Here is a 24,824-nt window from a genome sequence, read left to right on the forward strand (position 1 = left end):
GGCGCGGCACCGCCCACTTATGATCACATATATGTATCTCAGTAACCGTTCTACCAATTTGTACCAAACTCGGTATTTTTATTGTGCATGCCACATAAAAGCAAAACGTTTAAAATTATTGAAATCGGACTAAAATTACGGTCGCTTTTCATATGTCGGTAAATTTGAGAAATGCTTGAAACTTCAATATTTCGAAATTTAAGGACGCTAATTTACTCAAAATTGATACACTCCGGCTTACCATCTAGCGGTAGGTTTCGGAAAGGTGAAAAAACATATATTTAATACTTGCGCCGGGTATTTAATGTTCGGCTCCGCCCGAACTTAGACTTTCTCACTTGTTTTAGTTCATTTTGTTTTTATATAAATCATTTATATTCAGGGTTGTCACTGAATCCATCGTAGTCCGATTTTTCGTGAAATATACAAAAATACTCTCTGTGCCATAATTTTAGTGTTTTTTCTATTGCTACGTTTAGAAAACTTATTGGTAAAAAGCAAACAGAATAACGTCAAGACGTCTGCGCCAGCAGATCTTCCAAATAGGCTTTCGAAAGACAGAAAATAGCTTTCTGGATAGTTGCCGGAAAAAGTAGGAAATAGGAGATATAAACAGTGGGGTAATTTCATATAATAGAGGAAAACGGCATAAATTTTAATATGCCCTATTAGCTTGATTTCAGTAGTAACCTCTTTTTGAATGACTACATTACATTAATCTGTTGATAAATATTAAAAAAATAAAGTGAAGCTGTAATTTTTGTCTATGGAACTTCATACATAATCACTTTACACCAGTCACACGAACCTGTCCTACCAGTCACAATTTTAAATACTTTTTAATATTTCTATGAGGCTTATAGCAGCCTAATTTTTACTGAAACCAAAAGTATATAGTTCATATTTTACAACACAAAAACCGCTTTCCTGAAAATTAATGGCCTTATTCATAAAAATAAAGTAGGTTTAAAGAGCTTTATAAATTTACGTTTCCATACATTTTTCAATTAATAAACCTTTTATAAAGCTACTAAAGCTTATGAATAAGGCCATAAGTGTTTTGGCTAAAATTCACCTTTGAGTGCATGTATGTATGTAGTTTAAAAAATAAATTAAAATATATCAACAGGTTAAAAAAATGTTACAAAATAAAAAAGTGTATAAATGTAAAAAAGAGTATAAAAATAAACAAAATGTAATATAAAAATGAAGCAATTTAAATAAAAACTTAATAAATAAAATGAAAGTAGGGATTAAAGTATAAATCACAATTAACACTGAAAACCTATTTGTCCATATAAAATAGTAGTAAAAGAATATGTTTTATAAAAAACTTAAAACAAATTACAAAAAAAATGTTGTTTTGCGATCCTGCCAGGAGTCGAACCTGGAATCTTCTGATCCGTAGTCAGACGCGTTATCCATTGCGCCACAGGACCGGTTGCCGCTTGCGCGTCAAATGCTGTAAATCAACAGCGGCATAAAATCAAGTTGAATGTAGTGCGTAAGAAGAGCCACAATTGAAAGCTTTGGCGCTCAAAGAAACGCGAGCGAAAGAGAGAGAGTAAACCAAGTTGAAAAATTTGGCGAGGTTTCTTGATGTTTTATCAACCATTTTGACTCCAATTGCTTACAAAGGTTTACTAAAAATAACTTCATTGTTATATTAGATACACAACATATGTATGTGTATACATATGTACATGTACTATATAAGTTTGCATACGCGTACGTATAACTAAAGAAAATAAACAAAAGAACATATCAGCCGTAAACATTTTTACCCCACAATTGAGGGCCAATTGACTATTTATGTGCATATGTTTGCTGCAGCGCGTGTATATATTGATTGAGGCCATATAAAAATATATGTAAACAAAAGAAGTCCATTAATAGAAAATGTGCGACCGGCTAACAGCACATCAAATGAAAGTCAACCGATAACAGATTAAAAATATGTAATATATATATATAAGGGGTATTCTCGGAGTCTTGCAAAGCCCTTGCACGTTGCACGGATTGCACTTTAAAAACCGGTTTTCCTATGGGACAGCTTTGCAAACCGTGCAATTCATGCACAGTGCAAGCAGAGAACATTGCTTATATGTTCCCTGGTGCAAGGGCTTTGCAAGACTGCGAGAATACCCCTATATAGTATAAGGACAACTGGTGAGAAGCAACAATCTATGTATGTATGTATGTATATAGGTAAAATATAAAATGATAATTCCAACACATAGTAGCTATGTACATACCTACTGAGTTTATTTAACTGACTGCGGCGAGTACTTTGTGTCTATTTTTGTATTTTGGTACCTTAGAACTAATTTTTTTCGACGTCCGTGACACACCTTCAACTTTCGCCAACGCGCAACCTGGAAGGAAATATGTAAAGTAGTTTATAAAATCACCGCTATCTTGTTTAACTTTTTTTCAATTCAGTGGAACATTTTAATCTATTGATTACCACCAGAACTGGTATTTTTGATACAGTCTTGAAAGTAGACAGTTAGAGGCTTAAATGTTCCGCAAAATATAAAGCAGAAAGTTTTACTGGCGCTCACCGAAAAAAAATGTCTGTGTGTAAAATAATTGCGACGTGCAAAATCCTCTTTGTTTTTGACTACCACGTATGAAATCGAATATCTACAACCGTTAGTTTGAAAATACTATGACCACCCTTTTTTCAAAATGGCGGCGATTACGTAAGCCCCTGCATACGCTAGTAAAGTTTTACATTCCCTGTGGCTAGCCTTTTGAAAAAAAAATAGAATTGACCACCGTGCAAAAACCCCAGATTACGTACCAATTTTCGACCCTAAATTTACAACGAACCTTTCCGACCAAAAAGCGTTTTTTTTTTTTTGTTCTTTTGGAGTTACGCTTTTTTGATAATTTTTTTACAAGATAATTGATTACTCTCGTGGTGGTATTTTTGTAGCAGAATCAAAATTGTTGAGAGCTTTGTTTCCAAGATTTTTGAAATTTTTAATTTTCGAAATTCTGTAATCTGCCCCTATTCGCTCAGCAAATAGACCACGGCATAAGAAACCATTTTTTTGCAACTTATAATAAAAAATTGTTAATTTGTATACTTTTAAAATCGTATATGCATAACAAGCATGTTCTTTATATATTGAATCGGATAGAAAAAGTTGCGCCATCGTAAAATTCATTATTTTCCTAAAATGAATACACATGGAATATTTATAAAATAGCAAATCACAAAATTAATTAACTCTGTCTGATTGCTTGAATCATTATATGTCTCTTGTCCAATGGCTAAAAAATGCTGATAATAAAATGACTCGGTAAGAAAAACGGGAAAAACAATGATGTGTATAAAGCTTTTGTAAATATTTCTATAAAGCAAAAAATCTCCTAAATATTTTAATGCAACTAACTAAATGCTAAAAATTTATTATTATTTATTTTATTTGAAATCACAAAACTCATCACTCAGAAGACTTTACTTAATCAATCAAACACATACAGGCAATAAATTTAAATAAACGCAAGCAAATTGTGTGCTTTTGAAATCTACTTTTTAGTGACAAATTGATTGAGACAACAAAATTAATGGAAAGTTACCCATACGCACTGATTGCCACCCACAATCGTTCACTTGTATGAAGTGTTGCTGTACAAAAGCAGCCAAAGTGGCGGCGGTAGTAAGGTTTAAAGCAACCGACCGACTGCCCACGCTGCTCATATGTACATACATATGTGCAGGCGATAGGGTTGATATTAAATCGCTGTAAAAGCGTTGTTGCGATTTGAAGCAAGAGTGTCAAGTGTTGCTTATGAAGCGGCCGCCGAAAACATCGGATATCTTATTAAATATAACTTTAAAGCGATTGTAAAATATTAGGCTGTCCGGTATCGTCTCACATCATCTAATTTCTATTCCGTAAATATCTACATAATATGTACATACATAAATTATATGTACATAAATATGTAACATATTTTTAGTGCTAGGTTTTTTTCCTTTATGCAAAAAATTTCCTTGCTCGACATTCCGTTTACGACTATTTATTTTGCGATTAAAATGCTATAAATCAATAGCTAATAAGGAAAATACATAATCACAGCGAACGGCAGTGCGCGCGAGTGACGAAAGCAGCCACAGTAGCATGCTGAAATGACTCGCTTATATATACACGAGATTTGGAAGTTTTTATCCAGACGTCCAATCGACATGTTTGAGATATCGTTGGAAAGGTCTTGCAGAGTGTGTCCACAAAATGTATTCAAGCTTCATAAGCGATTAACCGGATTCTTAAAAATTAGGCTAAAGTGTTGCGAAACAAAAAACTTTTTTTTGCTTTTGCCGGTTTAAGGGGGCATGTGGGCACACCCAACATATTTAGTGTTATTCTATAGGCCAATACCTTTCAAACGATACCTTAAATATTAAGTTCCGGCCACCAGTTGGAAAGATATAGAGGTAAATGTGTTTTGGTTCGTGTCTCCACTACGAGATGCTTTGGTATGTATGTGGCGTCTGTACGTACCATCATTTAATTTTTTTCAAACTTTCAGGAATTAAAGTACAAAAAAACTAAGAAGGTTTTGTTCTAGGATGTTTTGATTCGTACGCCTTTGTGGGCGTGGCTGCTGCCTGAAATTCGAAAAAATGCAATTTTTTAAACTACAACTGAGGCCGCACTAGTCAGTCCATGTCATTCATGTGGATATCAGTAGAAGGGTCTTCAAACAAGCTATCTAACGCTATCTTTTGGGTTTATAAAATATAAATATGTCATAACTTTACCGCCTGAACACTAAAAATCGGGCTGCTGAAAATATACATTTCGGGTATTTTCTCAAAAACTGGTAAGTCGATTTTATTCTAAGTTTCCGCAAATCTAGCCCAAAATCTTAGCTTTCATCTGGCATACAGCTTATATCTGGGAAAACTCTTGTTGTGGCGATATTGGGATTCAAATTGAAAAAATATCGCTCCAAAAAGGGTCAAATTGTTAAAAATTAACATGTCCGTCTAATTTGGTTACTTTAAAATATAAAAATAACATACAAATATAAAAATAACATACCCGTCTACTGCTAGAAACACAAAATAAAAATCAGAACTTTTGCAACGATTCGTATGAATAAAAAAGATGTTCCCTACGTTTCAAAGGCTGTTAAAAAATGCGTATGATTTTCGTCACGAAATTGATATCATAAATTTTGTGTTTCTAGTTCAGCTTTCGTCACTCGAAACTTTTACCTCAAAGAGGTGTTTTATTTGATATAATAACATCTGTAAATTAAATATTTCACATGTCGTATGATTTTTTATTGTTTCTTTTTCGCCGTGCCAAAATACATAAAGTCACTGCTGTCCTCTCCGTCTCAGCCAAAATACATCACTTATGTATTAACAGTTAACATTGACTCATATAACACTGCGCTGTTATCGCCGCCAAATAAGTGTGTATGTATATAGGTTCATTCATACATATACATATATTGCTTGTATTCGCATTTTTTTTTGTCACACGCGTCAGAGCCGGCTTCAATTTACAGACAAATAAACAAATGGTCGACAGAAGTGTTAAGTCACTTCGTTGCGCGAGGTCTTTAGGAGTATGCACAACAAGTTGAAGAGCATAAAAACAAAAATAAGTTTACTCAAAAAAACTAAAGTATATACATATGTACATTAGACTGATTCAAAAAAATCTACTAATTTTTTTTTAAACAGGAGGAATGTCAAAAGATGCCTGTTAATAGCGCAACCCTTAATATTAATGATGATTTCGTTTCTACCAAAAAATGTCGCCTTTTGATTGCCCCTTTATCTTTTCGTGTTCGATTTTATATTAAAGGCAAAGGGTGAGAAAATTTTCACACTCTTGTAAGGCAAGACAGGCAACTTTGTAAACGTAAACTGTGCTTGTGACATTTTCTTTTAATTGAAGCTACCACATTCTTTGAAGAAATTAAAAAGTGGTTTTTTACTCAAAAAAAAAAATATTTCAAAATTATTTGAAAAAATATATTGGCTGCATTTCTTTATTCATTCTGAACGTTTGGAATAAACTTTTTTGTTTATTTATTCTTTAGAACGTTCCTGATGATATGTTGACGTATATTTCAAACGCATTCTGTTTATTCCGGCTGTGAAATGCGATTATCCGGAACGTATAAAGAAACGCAGCCATTTTGAGCTTTTATAGGGAGCTTTTAGCAAGGCGTATTCATATCAGGTGGTATTCCTAGAACAGCTGTTTTAATTCGCCTCGGTACACAGATGTTAAAACCTCTTCGCCTTGACTTTTAGTGATTTATTTCTAAAATTAAATATAAAACGGAAGGCAAGTAAAATACTCATATTACATTCCGTAATGCATATGGAAAATCTATTTGTTTATGCAATTATTTTCATTGGCTTCATATTTCGGGATGACCACGTGCATGGTAACTTCATAATGGTGTTGCTTGTTTGTTCCAACCACTTTTCGGTAGAAAATTTTCAGCCTCGGGACGGATGTACCCAATCTAAGCGAAACGCGGTACCAGCAGCAGTAGAGCGTCTGTCTATAAACTATAACAAGGATTTAGAAAATTTGTTTACCTCCCTCTTCATGACTACATCATACGTTATCACCAGGGAACGGTTTTTATGGAAATTGCCTATTTTACCTTCCGTTTATAGCTCGGGATGTAACAATGTAATATTTATGCGCCTAAAAGATGCAGCGATTTCTATTCTCAAGTTACATACCCGATGACAGTACGAATGGCAATTATAATAGGGAGGTTTTAGTTTTTTAAATTTTATTTCTGCTAAAGAGATAGAGTATATTCGATTAAGAATGTCCACGGTTTAGCTTTCCCTGATTCCATATATCGACTGCTGAGTGGAAGATCGACCTATCTCGGCAGCCAGTTCGAAAACACCCTATCGCAAAAAGCTTTTCAAAAATATCCTATTTCAGAATTTGGTTGAAGAACGCCCTATTTCAGAATTCGTTTCAAAAACGAAAGTTTAATAAATCTTGCAAATAAATTTTACTTAAAAAAAAATTATTTAAAATCCTTTCTACTGTATTGAGCTATGTTCGAAAGTTTGTTTTATAATTTTTTCACAACAGGGAATTAAAATTCAATTTAAAATTCAATGATAATTTTAATAATTGTACCTAAAATAGCAGAAAAACTGTAATAAAGGCATAAATTTAACTTTAAGTTTGCATAACCGTTAAACCAGTAGGTTTATCAGAAATGATATGAGAAGTTTTTTCATAGAGCGTCTAATTTCCTACAAAAATATGTATCGCACTTTTCAGTTGATAATTCGAAGACAATTCCAAAGCTGAAAACAATTTATTGCTAAGTAATTTGTATGAAAAATTTTTATTATAATAAAATTGTCGATTTCTTGAATCAGACTAATGTACATACATATTTATTATTTAATCTGTTGTTCAGAACATCGCAAGCACTATATGAAGAGAATGTTAATGTTACTTAACATTTGCGCCTTCTCATTAGATTAACATTCTGTGGCGTAACTTCACTATGTTCAGTAGCATTCCTGTTACTGTTGCTGCTGATGTTGCAAACTACGCTGGTGCCAGCACTGACTTTGACTTTGGTGTTAGCAGCGGGGCGAAGACCAGTGTTGCCATTTCAGCCATTTTCCGGCTAGAACGATTGAAACGTGCATTTGTTTCTTGCGCAAGAAGTCAACACGGATTGCGCGCGATCCAGCCACGAGAGTCGGGCACGCACACTGGCAAATACAAATTCATTCCGACCAAACTATATCGAAATGCACGAATTTTTTTCATAGATGAATGCAGAAATGTTTATTACATAAGTTGTTGTTGAAAATTTTCCTCCACGAGGCGCAGAAATTGCTTAAATGTTCAATTTTTCATAAAAAAAAATATTGAAAAGCAAAAAATATAAAATTTGTAACGCATATAATCTCATTGTATAGTTTAATGTTTTTCAAATCTGTACCCAAAAAAATTTTTTCATTGGGAGACTTTCAAAGAAAAATAAAAATTTCCAAAACACTGTAAAAATTTTCAATTGTTGATTACAAAAAAAAAACTATTTCGAATTTTGCAATACAATTTACACAGCGTACTTTTCGACTATAAAACTTGGCGCTGCCTGAATATCATTGAAAAATATTAATCTTGGTAAATTCGGGGCCCACTTCAGGGAGCTTTACCCTGTGTAAGTAAATTCAGATTTTTCTCCGACTGCTATCTTGCCATCTTGTTTTTGACAGTTTTGAGTTTTCGCTGTTTTACAATAGCAATCGTTAACTCAGTTTTTAATTTTCAAAATATGTGTTTATTATATTAATTTTTAAAATTTTAGTAACACCTTCTAATGCGGCAGCTGCTGACCTATTCACCATAAGAGATGTCGTATGTATCCAACTCGTATGCGTTTTTTCCCGCAGGGTTGTATGTTATACTTTTATGTATTGCTAAAGTTTTTGCTGCAAACTTTTATAATTATCTGTTATTTTTCGCAAGCTTTCGCTCCATACTGAATTTTTTTATTCTCAATGAATGTCGGCACATTTTCATTTCAGCGCAATCATTAAAATTCCTTTGACTTTGCTGTGGCTGCTTCAGTTAGCAGCACTGCTATTCATATCATCCATTGCCTCTGCTAGACAATGCCGCCACTGTAGGCATTTCATATGCAGCTTTTCAAAGTCACTTTGCCAGTCAGATGTGTAACTTTGGTGTGAACGGATGTGGTTAGAGTTGTTCCTTGTGGTGGTCTGTGGTAAAATTTAATTAAACGCTCGTGCAAAAAAAATCAAATATATACATAGAACATATGTATGTACATACATATGTATATAGAAAAAGTGTGAAGTGTGCAAGTTTTATTAGCTTTGCTTCATACTGCTATTTTATCATAACTATGTACATACATACTTTGGGTTTATTCCGCAGGTGAATATGTATTAACAAGGCGAACCCTCATCATTTGTATGCACAAAAAGTTATTTGAAAAAGTTGGCAAAAAATCTATTGCGAATTTTATACGGAACACGCCTTGAATTTACATAATTTTTAATACTAAATAGTTTGCACGGTCGCTCTCGGAAGGAGTAGACACGTGTCGTTGGGTTTTCTTCTTTTTTTAATTTCTTTATTTGATTATGTATTGCTTTCTGATTTTCAAAAAGATACAATAAATAAGGCTGTAAAAAGAACAACAACGACACCAAAGTTACTACGGTACAGTGAAGTCAAAATTGTGCAAGCTTTATATATAATATATGTATAATACATACATATATAAATATATAAAAAATCGTGATCTGTATGTGTGTCATATTCAGATTTGTGTAAGAGCATAAATACGAAATTAAGTGAAGGATAAATAGCAAAACGTTTTGTGTTAAAAGCGCACATAAATATACATACACAACGCAGGATACAGAACGGGCCTAAAAACTTGAAAAGGAAATACATATACCTACACATTTGTGCCGAAAGACAGCAGAAAAGGTGAGTGTTAAATCAAAACAGCTGAGCTTACTTCTCGAGAGGGTTAACAGCAATTTAATTGAGATTTAACATACCCACTTTGTACATATCTGCTACATATTTATGTTGGCAACATGTGTGCTTTGGTCCAATGCAAAGGACATAACATATGGCATGTTAGGTAGAGAAAAAATAAAATGGACTGAAATAAAAAATGAAATGAAAAAATAAATAAACGTGTTAGTAAAAAAAAAATAAAATCAAAATTAAAATTAAAGCACAATAAAATAATTATTTACAAAATTAAAAATAAATGTATTTTATAATAACATAAAGACAAAATAAAATAAAATTTAAAACAAGTTATTTACACAACAAAGTAAATCTAAAAAAGTAATTTTTAAGCAAAAACCAAAATCTCATCTCTCTTCAATTCTCATACAAAAATTTAGGCGTACCGTTAACTTCTTTATCATCATAATTATTCATCATCATAATTATGATCCAATGGTCGGATCTAAACCAAATTAGTATAGGACCAACTGTGAGATAGAAAAATAATTACCGAAATCACTTGACGTGCTCCAAAGTTATGCGGTAACATACATTAAAAAAAATAAAAAGTTAAAAAAATATTCCGACGAATTGATAACCTTCTGCATTTTTTGAAGCCGGTTAAAAATATAATAAAATTAAAACAAAAATATAGATAAAGTCCCAGTCATCTCGATGAAACTTGCACTTTATTATACAAAAATCTTCTAAATATTTATATTAACAAGTTCGAAATTCTCAGGGAAATTTGTTAAAATTTTTCAAAATTTTTTATAAAGTTTGATTTATATGGTTTTCGTTAAAGCATGAATAAAATTTCTACAAAATAATAACAAAAAATTGTAACTTGAAAAACATAGTGGAGAGAAATTTAAAAAATAAGAAGTGAAGCCACAATAATAAAAAAAAACCTTTTGCTTTCATCGATTTTAATTAAAAAATGAATTAATTACAACTGGAATTTATTTGGAAATTTTAGCTTGCACACATTTTTGCTGAATAACAGATTTAAAAGGGCAACAAAGAGGGGAAACCCCGCGAGTATGTTAGCGTAACTAAATGTTTTACAACAAATTCAGTGCTTGTTCATTGAATTTCTACTTTTTATGCATTCTTCTGTGCCAACGCAGACGCTTTTTTTTTGGTATTAGTGCTGTTTTCTCAATTGCATAATTATTTAATAGTTCCTTGTTTTTCCCCCCTTTATGCACTTTTGATTTGCGGTCATTCATGTGTTCGTTAAACGTCACTTATATGTTGTACAATAAGATGCTTATACAATTTTTTATTTTTGTTTTTTTTTTTTTTTGTTTTGGCGTCGAGTGCTATTATTCTTACATGCAATACTTACAAGTTATTTTTATTTTAAATACATACATACGTAAGTATGCACGGCAAGCATATGTAACCAGTGTTGCCAGAACTTTTTGGACGAACCGGCTAAATTGGCAAATAAAACCGGCTAAAAACGGCTAAAATGTTTCAACTAAATTTCACATGTTTTATTTAAATAAATCACGAGTAAAAAGACTATTTCTTGGAGAGAAGTTACAAATTCGAGCCGGAAAAAATTTTGCCAGCAAGAATTTGCAATTAGGAAAAACATATGATTGTGGCACATGGTTGGATTTTTTGTCGACGATAATTTGAATAAACAAGTTCGTTAAATTTAAAAATTTACAAACTGGAGCGATTTTAAAATGAAAAATGTAAGTTAATACTTGTTTACTTAATTAATTTAGTTAATTCCAATGATTTGAAAGGTATTCGCAAAAAAAAACTGTATTCTTAATCGGAATGCAATCTCAACCAGAGTCGATATAGTAAACCCGACAAAGAAATTGAAACGTATGTTGAAGAAAGTCGGACTGACAAGATATATACACGTAGATCCTGTTTTTTGTCCCTCTGAAAGAATTTTAAAAATTCTACACAAATTTCTTTTGTTTGAAATGCAACCGTGGACACTAGCTGGTAAAAAACTTGCAAATTTGCGTTCGTACAGAAAATTGCACGTTTCTCTACATGAGAGAGAATTTGGGAGCATTTTTTCATACTATCTGATATTTTGAGTGATAATTCTCGCTGGATTTTCGACGAACAAACCTATTATCTTCCCTACAAGGCCTTTTCAGACTGACCGATTCTCAATACACTCAAATAGAAACCAATACACACAAAAAGCGCTGTAAAAATCCCTACAAGAAAAGGACATTTTAGACTGACCGATTCTCAATACACTCAAACAAAAACCAATACACATAAAGAACGCTGCAAAAATTTCCCCACAATTTTAAGGCAGTAAAACAGAGACCTTAATTTGACATCAATCGAGGCCATATAATGAAAAGGGATGCAAAATCACATGTACACAAAAGAACTAGTCAGATTTTGCAGAAATCCCTGCAATTCTGACGTAAAATATGATCCCAAAAGGCTGCAGATCTCCCAGTCAGATGACCAGTCATATGACCGGCAGCTGTCTTGTAGGTATTTCCCTTCAATTTTAAGGCAGTAAAACAACGACCTTAAGTTAACATCAACCGAGGCCATATGTTGACAAGGGATGCAAAATCACAGTTACACAAAAGAACTGGTCAGATTTTTCAGAAATCCCTTCAATTATGATGCCAAAAGACTACAGATCTCACATTTTTATGATCGGTCATATGACCGGCAGATGTCTCGTAGGATTCCCAGAGAGTTTTGCTTTACATACAAATTTGTGCTCTTTTATTTTCATTTTGATTCACTTCAGTGTTGGTTCCTTTAATTCAAGTTGACATTCGGTTTTTGGAATTTAAATAAATTCTCAGCAAAAAAGTTTGTTTAAAAAAATACATATGAAAATATCAATTTTTTCCTTACCTTAAACCTTTGGGAGTGGGCAAAAATGATGTTTTGTAAGAATTGACTATCTGGGAACACAATATCTACATGTAATATTTATTCTGTTTGTTGGCACTATATCCAAACACAAACGCATCTTAAGTGTCTTAACAGTGAAACAATTTCTTATTTTCTAAGTTTGCGAATAAAACTTCACACTTAAAATTAAGACATTTATAACAAACATTTTATGAAGAAAATCCCTTCTTCGTTTAAAATAAAAATAAGCGAAATCGGCCCAATTTCATACAACCCTGCCTGGCATGAAAATTTTCTCCACGATAAGACTAGTAGCCATTTCTAACAGATTTTGGGTCGCTTAGTCAAAAATGGAAACATATATACATATTTGAAATTTAAGAAAACAAGGCAAATAGCAAAATCGGCTAAAAACGGCTAATTTTTTTCTGCAAAACGGCTAACAAATCGGCTGCCGGCTAAATCGAAATTTCTCCGGCTGTTTGCTATCGCAACCGGCTAAATCTAGCCGGAAAACGGCTAAAATGGCAACACTGTATGTAACCTTTGCCGCAAAGGCGTGAGGAAACGTGATTTTCCACAAGGAAACCCCCAGTGGTGCATTTAAAGTGTTTTGCTTTATGTATTTTGTTTGTAGATAGGATTGAAATCAACTTTCATTTTGAAGTTTTTTTAATTAATTGAATATTTTGTTTATGATTAAATAAATCATAAGATAGAAATTGTAGTTTTAGTAAAAAAATATAAATAAATAAAATAAAACACATAAAATAAAATAAAAAATAAATTAAAAGACATAACAATAAAAAAATAAATAAAAAATCGTAAAAAATTCAAATGAAAATATACAAAAAATATATGAAATAAAGTTACATTAACTTAAATCATGTGAAAATAATGTAATTTTGTTTGCAGGCAGGGGAATGGACCACACTTCGCATTACTTCAGTTTGACGTTTCATATTTGTCATTAATTAAGTTTGTCATCTTTTATGAGCCAGCATAGCTCCAAAGATCTGAACCGAAATTTGAGCATTGTGCTACTCCCGATATGGTTTTCTTGTGTTTATGGGCTTTAGTAGCCTCTACAAGTCAGCTTGTAGGTAGCTTATCACCATATTCGCTAGATATAGGAGATCTTGAAGCGTTTCTCTAGTGCCTCTATGTACACATGTTGGCCCACTTTTCGCTGTTGAAGGCGAACAAAGTACATACTACACGCCTCTATCTACTCAACTATTGAAAAGTTACCGATTGGATGGGCATATGCGACGAAAAACGTTTTACGGATACGCTTTCTTGTTCTCCTTTTCTCCTTTTTTTGTATTGTATTAAAGATAGAATTCTGCAATGTTAAAAACATATTAAATTTTTATGCCTACAAAATGCACACATGTGTACATACCAAGGAATGAAACCGATTCAAAATAACGTTCCGGTTTGGGTTTCGGTTTTGCCAAGTGTTTCCGTTTCGGTTTTGGTTTCGTTCTTCAAAATTTATTTCGGTTTTGGTTTCGGTTTCGTTCCGGTTTCGGTTTTCACAGAAATTTTGTTGATATTATTTAAATCACAATGACTTAAACGTTGAGGAAAGAAAATCGAAAATTACAGTTCACTGATAATATCAACACTAGGTTCTTTCCCTAACAATCCGGACCGGATTTGGTAATTAGAGAATAAGAGAAACATTTTCTTTCAAAAATGGAACAAAGTTCAGAAGTACGGAAACGCAAAANGACTTTCCTCTCATTCCAATCGGTGTCTTCGCTAGTTTTTTTCGATTATTTATCGAAGTGGAAGTCATATTTTANCGGTTTTGAAAAACGAAACGGTTTAAAACGGTTACGGTTTCGGTTTGGGTTTCGGTTTCATTCCTTGGTACATACATATGTCGGTGATACTGCAAAACGTTCTATAAGTGACTTATTACCTTTGGTGCTTAATTGATCGGTTATTTGTATCCGATAGCTTCGGGCAATCGTTCATCTTCATCAGCCAAAGGTAGACAGTTTTGTCATTCGTTTGTTAGGGTGTAACGATTTGCCGATGCATTCCGGTGCAAGTAAGAGACCATCTAAGTGTCAAGGGTACTAATAGACATAGACCGTTTTTCAGTATCACCGGCGATATGTATGTATGTACTTATATCAATGTATGATTATAAATAAACAATTGTGTACCGCCTGTGTTTATTTTATTTATGACGTCGTTTGGTGAATTTATTATATGAAATTTGTTAAAAATAGAACAAAATTATAATGAGAACAAAGCGACGAGTGTATTTAAGTAAATTTTATGTTAAACTCTTCTTGCAGTGGTAAAAATATACTGATGTTTTGTTTAAAAAGTAAAAGTAGAAGTTCAGTATCTCTATTGACGCACTAAGTGATAAACATGTCTGGAGAATTTCTAGTATGTATTTTGAAATTTGCACAGTTGACACCTATTTGACGCAAATCTTTTTAAATATACTATAAATATTTTTGCGAAAAATTTAAGAATTTTCAACGTGCCAAAAATATAGTATCGTTATGTTTGTTCTAACAAATCGGAGTGAGTATAAGAACATTCCTTAAATAGAATTTATTTGAATTATGCACGTACTCCCACCAGAATACATATTAGTCTAAAATTAAATTGTGTTAAAAAACACTATATGTATGTATATACATATGTATATAAAAAATAATAAAATTAAATATGACAAATTAAAATTAAAATTAATTAATTGATTATTTAATTGTAGTTTGAAGTATCTAATTCTTTCTTTACTTTTTTATTGTCATTTTATTTATTGTAGTTTAACTCAGCGTGTAATAAGACACAATTTTTTATCAGCACTGAACCATTTTATATCGCCTATCGCTAGTCTACATGATTACTGTCAAATAAAATTGTTTGTGTACGACGGAATAGAATTTCTACAAAATTATAACAACTATCGTTCATTGTTCTATAGAAATGTTTTATTTTAAATATTATAAATATTTTGATAAGTACATATTAAGTGACGCCAATATAAGTTCACGCGAGCTTTTTTTCAATCTACTCTATACTTTTTACGCGCGCCTACTGTTCACGTGAATCATACGTGCTAANACTTTTTTCAATCTTCTCTATACTTTTTACGCGCGCCTACTGTTCACGTGAATCATACGTGCTAACGAAGTTATGTAAATAAAATCGACGGCTTGCGAACAACAATAAAATCTTAAGCATACATATATGTGCATTAGGGTGCATCACTCTCCATAAAAAAATCTGTACTACTTTTTTCCATCGGAATTATAAAATTTATTATAAGGCAGTTCACTCTTTGATGCGAAAATGCGAACGCTACTTTTTCGATTGTCTTGTTGCTTTGTTGTGCGTTTGTGCGAAACGACGCCATAACAGTGCCGTATGTTTGTTGCAAAAAAAACTGCCGATTTTCACACTTTCGCTTAAACGCACACAGTTTCGCATCAAAGAGTGAACTCTAGTTATATTTTAAGACTTCCGCTAAAATATGAAGATTTACGTAAGCTAGATCGATTTGAAGATACATGCTCAAATCTTGTGTTTTTTATAAATAAAATTATTTTTTTTTTATTTTTTTCTAAAAAATCTCTTTTAAGGAAGCGGTCGAGAAAAAAGTTGCCATTGCATATTTCATTTGTGTGTCCAAGGAATTTTGACATCTGATATTTNCGATTTACGTAAGCTAGATCGATTTGAAGATACATGCCCAAATCTTGTATTTTTTATAAATAAAATTAATTTTTTTTAATATTTTTTTCTAAAAAATCTCTTTTAAGGAAGCGGTCGAGAAAAAAGTTACCATTGCATATTTCATTTGTGTGTCCAAGGAATTTTGACATCTGATATTTTGCAGACCGTTGTCTCACTCTTATTTACCTCACAAAATATGGAACGGGCATACATATATTTCTGTTGCAAACCTGGGTTGCCTTGGGTTCTTTTTTCTCAAAAAAAAAACTTTAGAAAGCGTAGGAAATTTCTTACGAACTGCGAACAGCCTTAAGAAAATTTGACACATGATAATTTTCACGCCATTTCCTAAGCGTTTTTTATTTGGAGTCTTTGCTTTTCTTGCGAGCTGGATACTAAGCTTAAAAGGCCCGGACNACAAAAAATTTCTTACGAACTGCGAACAGCCTTAAGAAAATTTGACACATGATAATTTTCACGCCATTTCCTAAACGTTTTTTATATAGAGTCTTTGCTTTTCTTGCGAGCTGGATACTAAGCTTAAAAGGCCCGGACAGAACTGTTTAACAATTTTATCAACATGATGAAAATAGTGAGATTTTTGGAGATATTTTCAAATCGGCCCAGCTTATGTAAATCTTAACATTTTCTGCGAAAATCTTTTTTCGAACGTTTTAAAATATAATAAGTTTTGAATTTCCGTTGGAAAACACTGTTTTTTTTCTGGTGAGGCACCCTAATATACACACTGTACACATATGTATGTACATAAATATTTTTCGCATACATTTGTGAAGTGATTACATATGTATGTGTACACGTGCTTGCATTTATAAATATCATATGCCCGTGCTTCAGCTATCACCACAAAACTTAGCGGCTTGCGAATGAATTTTTCGCATCCTTTTTCGATTTTCACACAATTTCATATTCAAATTGTGTGCTTACAATTTATTTTTCGCATTTTGTGAAAAATTAATTACCCTTCACATTCATCTAATTGTTGACCTCTAAAGCCACCGCACATTTGTTTGTATGCAAAAATCAATCTGGTATACCATGAAAATGCGTGTCCGCTGTCAAAATGACGTCGAATGACGTTTTCTTTTCTACTCAAAATGTTGCCTTTTCATTGCCTTCTTCTTTGTATGAGAAGACAAAATTTGTCGGTAGAAAAGAAATCACCATTAGTATATTATGCGAAAGTATGTAAATACATACATATGTACATACACATTCACATAAGTTCCCAATATGCACAAAGCAAACATTTTTCAAACTTTTTTCCAATATTTGAGAAATTCTTCATTCTCAAGTGGAGATCCAATATTTTTCTCCAAAATTTTTCCCAAGGTTTGACTAAAAGTCGAATAAAGTTTGAATTCAAATTGATATCCAAACTTTTCTCAAGTGGAGAACTCAGTTTACAGATTATTTTCCATACAAAAAATGTGCCGTTTTGTTGGAGAATGGGTTGGTTCTCCAATTGAGGTACACTTGAAAATCAACATTGGACGTTGGAATTTTGATTGGATCTCCACTTGGTCTCCAGCCCAAATGTTTATTGGGTTTGTATCATGATATCTAAAATGTGTAGTGCTTGACCGCCAGATGACTTCGATTTCTAACAGCTTTCTGTTAGCACGTTTTTATTTGTTCTGCGTGAAATCTATATACATATATACTAAACTTTGGATGTAAATACATACATACATCTGTATGTAGTACATATCGACACCTTCTAACCATACCATGCTGTCATTAGTGTTTTAGGCAGACTTATCATAGTATGGTTTGGAGGCGTCGATATGTAGTATATAAATAACTACATATATGTATACGCGTAGATTAATTTATTTCTATTTACTGGCGCTTGGAAGACCTTCAATAACATGTGTAACATGATTTTGATTCGGAACGGATTTTATTAAAGTTGCCTTTTTCCTGCTAAGAGATAGAATATTTAGTTTCAATTAAAAATTACCACGATTTAGCTTTCTCTGCTTCCAAATATACACATTTGATGGAGCCTTTTTTTGCCTTTTCATGATAGTTGCCTTCTTTGCCTTTAATTAATGGGTGTTTCGTTTCTACCAAAAAAATTTCGCCTTTTGATTGCCTCCTTCTCTTTTCGTGCTCGGTTCTAAAATAAAGGCAAATATGTATTTGAAGGACAGATACATTTAAAACCTATGTACATGAGAAAACGGTACTTAAAATGTCACACACTTGTAAGACAAAAAAGGGATATTTTCTGCCCTTGCCTGAAAATCAGATCGTTGCTCAAAATGACAATATTATAAAATGCGTGAGCGGTGTTAGAAAATACAAAGCCTTTTTTTCAGCCATAGAAATTTTGGAAGTACCAAAAACCCTCATAGCATGTTTTCATAAAAAAAAATTAAGCGCTTCTTTATGACACTATAGCAACCTGCTAAGAAAAAATATTTTCGCAATTTGGTAAACACTAAATTGATTTTAGACTCATTGGTTTCGTCGGAAAATTTTCTTAGAATTGCACATAGAATACTTCTGTGCCTTACGAGTCTAGTCGAAAATATCTCCCATACAAATTGACCCGCCCTAATGTACGTATGGGATCATCCTCATTTTTTTTTGTCTTGTGAATAAAAAAAGAATGTTAAAAATCAACGCATTTTTCTAGCGTCTTAGATAACAAATTTTTGGTTGATTTTTTTTCTCAGTGTATGAGCAATAGCTATTTTAGAGAAAGTCAAGCAACATTCTAAAGATTTAATAGCGGCTTGACTGTCAAAGAAAATGTAGACTTTTTGTAGGTTAAGCTTAACTCTGATCAGCCACAGCGTGGCATACTTAATTACAATCAACTTAGCTTTAAAACACAGTGTGGTGATAGCGAAAGCACAATTTTACATCCTTAATCTTGAACCCGAATTTTCGTAATTCGTGATTCGTAGCTGCGTTACAAAAAATGACAAATCGACATGCTGCAACCCTTGCGGAACCAAGGTGGAAAGCAATCAAAAAAACTCATCAAGTGCTTATTTATACTAAAATTGTTTAATTTTACATATTTTGTAGGAAACGATGGATTCCACATATTTCATTTGCAATTTTAGCAGCGGAATAAGAGTGCGCTATGGAAATGAATTCACAAATATATGCGGAGCTGTCGAGCATAGTAACCATGGACGCATCTACATATGTCAGCTTCTGGTTGAATTGTTGAACCACTAGCCATAACTGCTCCTATGCCTGAAGAACCGATTCTCAATCCAGTTAATGCAATAACAGCTTCTTCCAAGCCATTGAAAAATGCTCTTCGTTAGGTCCACCACCTGTTGCGCTTGCTTCTTCCTTCGACCGCGGTTAAGGATTATAACCCATACAAAGTAGAATTCTCCTTTCTGTGTTGCCGGAGAAGAGGGGCTTCCGCAATTCCGAAAAGGTATACAATATTTCTTGTGCATATAACTCCGACAGAACCAACATTGAAATTTACAAAAAAAGTTAATAGTGCAAACCGAATTTATTAATAAACTAGTACTCGCAAATTTGAAACCCTTGTTTTAGTTTAAATTTTAATCCTTTGACTACACGTCTATGTTAAAGTTTTTAGATTCGGGTTATGGGTTTGGACACAACAACCGAAAAACATTGTGCAAATAACTAAATCGGACCCAAGTTTCTCGATAAGGGTCAACAAACATTCTTTTTTGTTCGTTTATATAAAGCAGTGGATAAAAGTATATGTTTATGCGAAAGGGAAGTTTATCTGTTTAAAATAACACCACTAATATTTTATGCAAACACACATCGATTTACATATTTTATCTCGCTTCCGACACTGAATTGTTGTCGTACAAAATTACGCAAAAAATGCTGTCGATTTCTTACTCGTTCGTTTTATGCATGCCATTGTTACGAATTTCGAAAATCGGAAATACGATTCGGAAGCAACATACCATTTCTACGATTTGTAGCAAAATCTGAATACGAAAGCGTTGCAAAAAAGGTGTTAGTAAAAAAGAAAGCATCTGTATTGCAAAACCATTTTCCAAACCAAAGGTCGGCGTCGTGTATTCTTTTAACTTATATTTAGCAGGGCAGAAGTCCGTTATTTTTTAGTGACGAAGTTTTATGTCCCTCAATTCCCCCAGAGCGTTTCATCTGATTGCATTTTGGTACATGTTTGTAGTTACCATGAAGGTTCATAACGAAGAGTTTGAGCGCCTTGGTTTGGTAGGAGGGTGGAGCTTTGTATCTTTTCAAGTTATTACCTAATCGTGGATTTCTCTCTAAAAAGGCCCACGAGAAATTATGTTAACTGACGTGAGCATTTTGACAATTTTGGAATCGGCTCTTTTATACATCATTTAATTTGTTTCCTTTTGCCCCCCTTTCGGTTTAAAAAATACCGTTTTCGAAAATTTATATGACAATCAAATATTTACTCTATACTATTGTGGGTACAAGCTTAAAAAATAAAAATAAAAAATTAATTAAGATAATACATATAGGTATATAAACACATATATACTATATATAGTCATTATCGTTCTAAGGCAATAAGCCTTAAGAAAATTGCCTTACTAAAATAATGCTTCGAAACCTCTCAAAGGCGCCACGGTTAATGTCACCCACTATTCATTGACTACGTTCTTATTTACTTTTTTTACCGGCTTTTGAAAGTCAACCACCAGATACAAAGGTAAAAAACATACGAACGTATTTATGTATGTATACAAATATCTCTTATTGATCGCCTGCTTAAAATGCTGTTTGTGTCGTAGACATCGCCGTTCGTTTGATGTTGGCAAATTTGTATTATGCACAAGTTCATGTTAAGTAAATTGAGACTGCCATTTTGTATGAGAAAGTGTATTGCGGAGGTGCCGCCAGAGGATGCAAAACAGCACGAGATGTTTAAATAGAATTCAAAGTGAATAATAAACAGGCGTTAGAGTAGCTTAAACGTTTTGAATTTACATATGTACATTAGACTGCATCACTCCCAATACAAAATAAAATCGGTACTGGTTTTCCATTGGAATTATAAAATCTATTATATTTTAAGACGTCCACCAAAATATTTCGGAAAAATATTAAGATTTAAGCGAGCTGGACCGATTTGAAAATACCTCCAAAAATAAAGTTTTTTAAGAATAAAAATAGTTTCTTAAAGATTTTTTTTTGAAAAAATACCCCCAAATGACAAAACGGTTTAAGCTTAAAAAATTTGCGTCAAAATATTTTTAAAAAATTTAAAAAAATTTTGAACGTAATCGTAATAATGAGATTTTTGATGCTGTTTTCAACTTTTTTCAAAGATTGGTATTAGAAAAACTTGAATAACTGAGCCTAAACTCTCCCGGTTTAGACTTGTGAGACATCATTGGAAAGGTATTTTCTCGCCCTTTTTATTTCTTTGTTAATAAACTCATTCAAAGGATGATAGAGAAAGGTAGGATGAACGAACATCATTCAAAGTTGAATTAAGATGTGTTGGTATTTGAAAAAAAATTGGGACCCGAATCCTTTTTTTTGCGCATAAATAAAAATAGTGTCAAAATACCTTTCTACCGAGATCCCATAAGTCTAAATCAGAATAGTTTTGGCAAAGTTATTTAAGTTTTTGGTAAATCATCCTTTGAAAAAAGTAAAAAAAAAAACATCAAAAATCTCATTATTACGATTCCGTTGAAAAGATGTTTAACTATTTTTATCCAGATTTTAAGCCTAATCTGTTTTCTCATCTAAGGGGACTTTTTTCAAAAAGTTCTTTAAGAAACTATTTTTATTCATAAAAAAACTCTATTTTTGGACGTATTTTCAAATCGGTTCAGCTCGCTTAAATCTTAATATTTTTCCAAAATATTTTGGTGGACGTCTTAGAATATAATAAATTTTGTAATCCCGGAGGAAAAACCGCAACTTTTTTTGATGATGCAGTCTAATGTACATATGTATATACATACATGAATTCGCAAAAAAAGAAAAAAACGATGACAAATGAGTAAAAAAAAAGCCGGTCATGTGATATTTGTGTAATGTGAATTTATAAACGTTCTCTGGTCTAGGCGAAGCCGGCTCGTGTTGCCGTTAACCGTTGCGCGGGGTTATTTTATCATTAAGTGCTACTTAGAAATGAAGGCAATTTTATGTGTCATTTCATGAAATTGAACTAGTTGAATGAAATTAAATCAAATAAGGCGAAAATAAGTGGTATTTTGAGAAAAAAATGTTCGCGTTTATGGAAAATGTTCATAGAATGGTAATTAAATATCATACATCGAAAGCTCAGATCGCTTAAATGGTTATTTATTATGCTGGCGTCGCATAGGTAGCACCACCATCGCCTCCAATATCACCAGAAACCAGCACTCGAAAATGTCATACCGTCTGATAAGTAAAACTTTCAATGATATTCCTTATACCATGTCGCCACCAGAGCTTAACCACGTAGTTATGGCTGTTGAATTGGTTATCCCGATAACCCACTTAATTTAGCGTAGTTTCGCCATATAAAAATGACAGCACTTAACCATTTCACTGAGATGGTTAAAAGCTAACCAACTCGAAACCACGTCGAAAGTCTGATACAACCCTGTGTTTTCCCGCCATCTGTGGGTCATAAGCGTTAATATGTAAAAAATTCGTTCCCTACTAGTGTTTGGACTTGACTAAGATCAGATTAGATTTACTACGATTTTTGAAAAAATTTGAAATCTACTCCTCTACTCCGCTTGACTTCAAATCTATTACGTTTTTTTTTCATTCATGTTATGCCCCTCTTGGGGCCGTTTTTTGAGTGTCGAACACTGTTCTCTACATTTGTACTGTTTTATAAACCTCAAACCGCAGTGTGGGCAGCAATAGTTAGTGATGTTGTTAAGTTCGGTTTGAGATGGTTAACTTTTTGGTGGGGACATGTTATTAGGCGTAGTGATGCTGAGTTTTCAATAGGCATTGAAATTAATGTGCAAATGGGTTTAATACCATTAAGATGTTCATGATTCAATGCCAGGTGAAAGCCGGCATTAGACACAGTTATTTGGATTGGAATCGGTCGCTTGAACAGCATATTAAAAGTATTACTTAAGCCTCAGAGTATGAGTTAGTTATGTATATGTGTTATTTTCGAGATTTAAAGTATTATAATAAAACTTACTTTGTTTGCTGAGCTATACAAAAACGTTGATAATTAAAAGTCGAACTATCTGTGTATAAATAGTTGCTAAGTTTAAAATTTTTATTTTTAGTAGAAAATCGTACGGCAATGGCACATAAGTACCACTACATAGACTAATGTACATATTGGATGCTGTTATTGACAAATCAGAGCAATCGCATTGATAGCACATATCACTCTAGAATTTGTAGCTGAATTAAATAATTCCAGCATCTCACCTACCTCAAGGTCAAAATTATAAAAAAAATGCTCACTCGTCAGCGATTTTAAATGAAATGACGAACCTTATCACTTTAGACTTCGATTACTTGTTACACTGCAAGTTTTATAGGTACATATGGTGCCATTTTCTAGGCATGCTATAAATTATATACATATGCATGTATGTGTGTGCAATATGGTGGCTTTTACTTTTTGAGATTGGTTATATTTTTCTGTGCTAATGTATCCTGCCAATTACAAGTAATTTTTAATATTACATATTTGTACACGGCGATTCAATAAGGCCACAGATGTTTTGCAATAGCGCCATTGAAACCACATATTGTCCAAGTTTATGTCATCTAATTTAGGCCATACAAAGTTTGTCATCATGTCACGATAACGTCCGTTCATCGTAACACTGGCACTAACTGTTCATAATTTACTGGAACCTTCATTTTACAACCAATTTGATTATTATTTTTTGAAAAGAAAGCTTATAAAGTTAACGAAGAGACCAGTTGAGCCCACCGTTTGAATTTTTATTTGTTTATATTGAATTTTTAGAGCAAAGTGCAGAAAAAGTTGCAATTTTGAAGAGAATCGACGCTCCTGTTCCAGTTAATAAACGTTACATAGTAAAAGCTGGCATTTACTGTAACAATTGTAAGGTTCTCCAAAACAAAAAAAAAATCCAGAAAACAACCACTGTGCAGCGTTACCGGCATCATTTTCGATGAACTCCGCCATCCGAAAAAACCACACCCACCACACAGTGATTCGTTATGGGTGCATAATTTTTCTTATAATGGGTACAGTTTTGCTTGTTAACGTATCCGTTTAGATGAAAATATACCTCATGGCTCATGAAGATTTATTTTTTTAACGGCATCAAAGTTTGGATCAATTTTATACGTTGCCCAACTGGGTACCGCTCGATCACTTAGTTTGCCAACGACTGTTGTACCAATTGTCTGACAAAAAACAAAACAACATGACATATATTTGATGTCAAAGATCCGCACCACGTTTCCATCGTCCTATGCATTGTTACGAGGGCAGTTAAATAAGTAACGAACTTTTGTGAATTTTTATGACAAAAAAATGTTTAATTGCTTAATATATTCTGGATACATTTACTGCCGGTTTCACCAGCAATTTAAGTGAAACATGATTTAAGAAAAACATATTTTTCATTTAAATAACTTTCGTCAAACTGGCTTTTACAGCCTTATTCTAACAAAGTCACAAACCTTAGCTCATCATTGCTGTGATTTCTACTGCGCCTCAAAGTTTGCCGCTGCCACCAATTTGCCGCTACAACACGAATTTTT

At 32.9% G+C, this 24,824-nt stretch overlaps 1 protein-coding gene and 1 non-coding gene across 8 annotated transcripts in view; one reads left to right on the plus strand and one right to left on the minus strand.

The window, feature by feature from the left end:
• Positions 1-1,366: 1,366 nt before the first annotated feature.
• Positions 1,367-1,439, minus strand: TRNAR-ACG (transfer RNA arginine (anticodon ACG)). Its single transcript has one exon. It is a non-coding gene; the product is annotated as a tRNA-Arg (tRNA).
• A 7,232-nt stretch (positions 1,440-8,671) lies between these two features.
• PCB (Pyruvate carboxylase) overlaps positions 8,672-24,824 on the plus strand; it is a 42,300-nt gene continuing 26,147 nt past the window's right edge. For 2 of the 7 annotated variants that reach the window (XM_017612849.1, XM_017612857.1), the window contains exons 1-2: positions 8,672-8,769; positions 9,335-9,503. The gene's annotated coding sequence lies outside the window, so the exon portion shown is untranslated. The other 5 variants (XM_017612851.1, XM_017612852.1, XM_017612850.1 and 2 more) reach the window with 5 other exon arrangements.

Source organism: Rhagoletis zephyria, unplaced genomic scaffold, assembly GCF_001687245.7.
Source record: "Rhagoletis zephyria isolate East Lansing unplaced genomic scaffold, Rhagoletis_zephyria_1.1 Rzeph_scaffold_00584, whole genome shotgun sequence".
Taxonomy (NCBI): Eukaryota; Metazoa; Arthropoda; class Insecta; order Diptera; family Tephritidae; genus Rhagoletis; species Rhagoletis zephyria.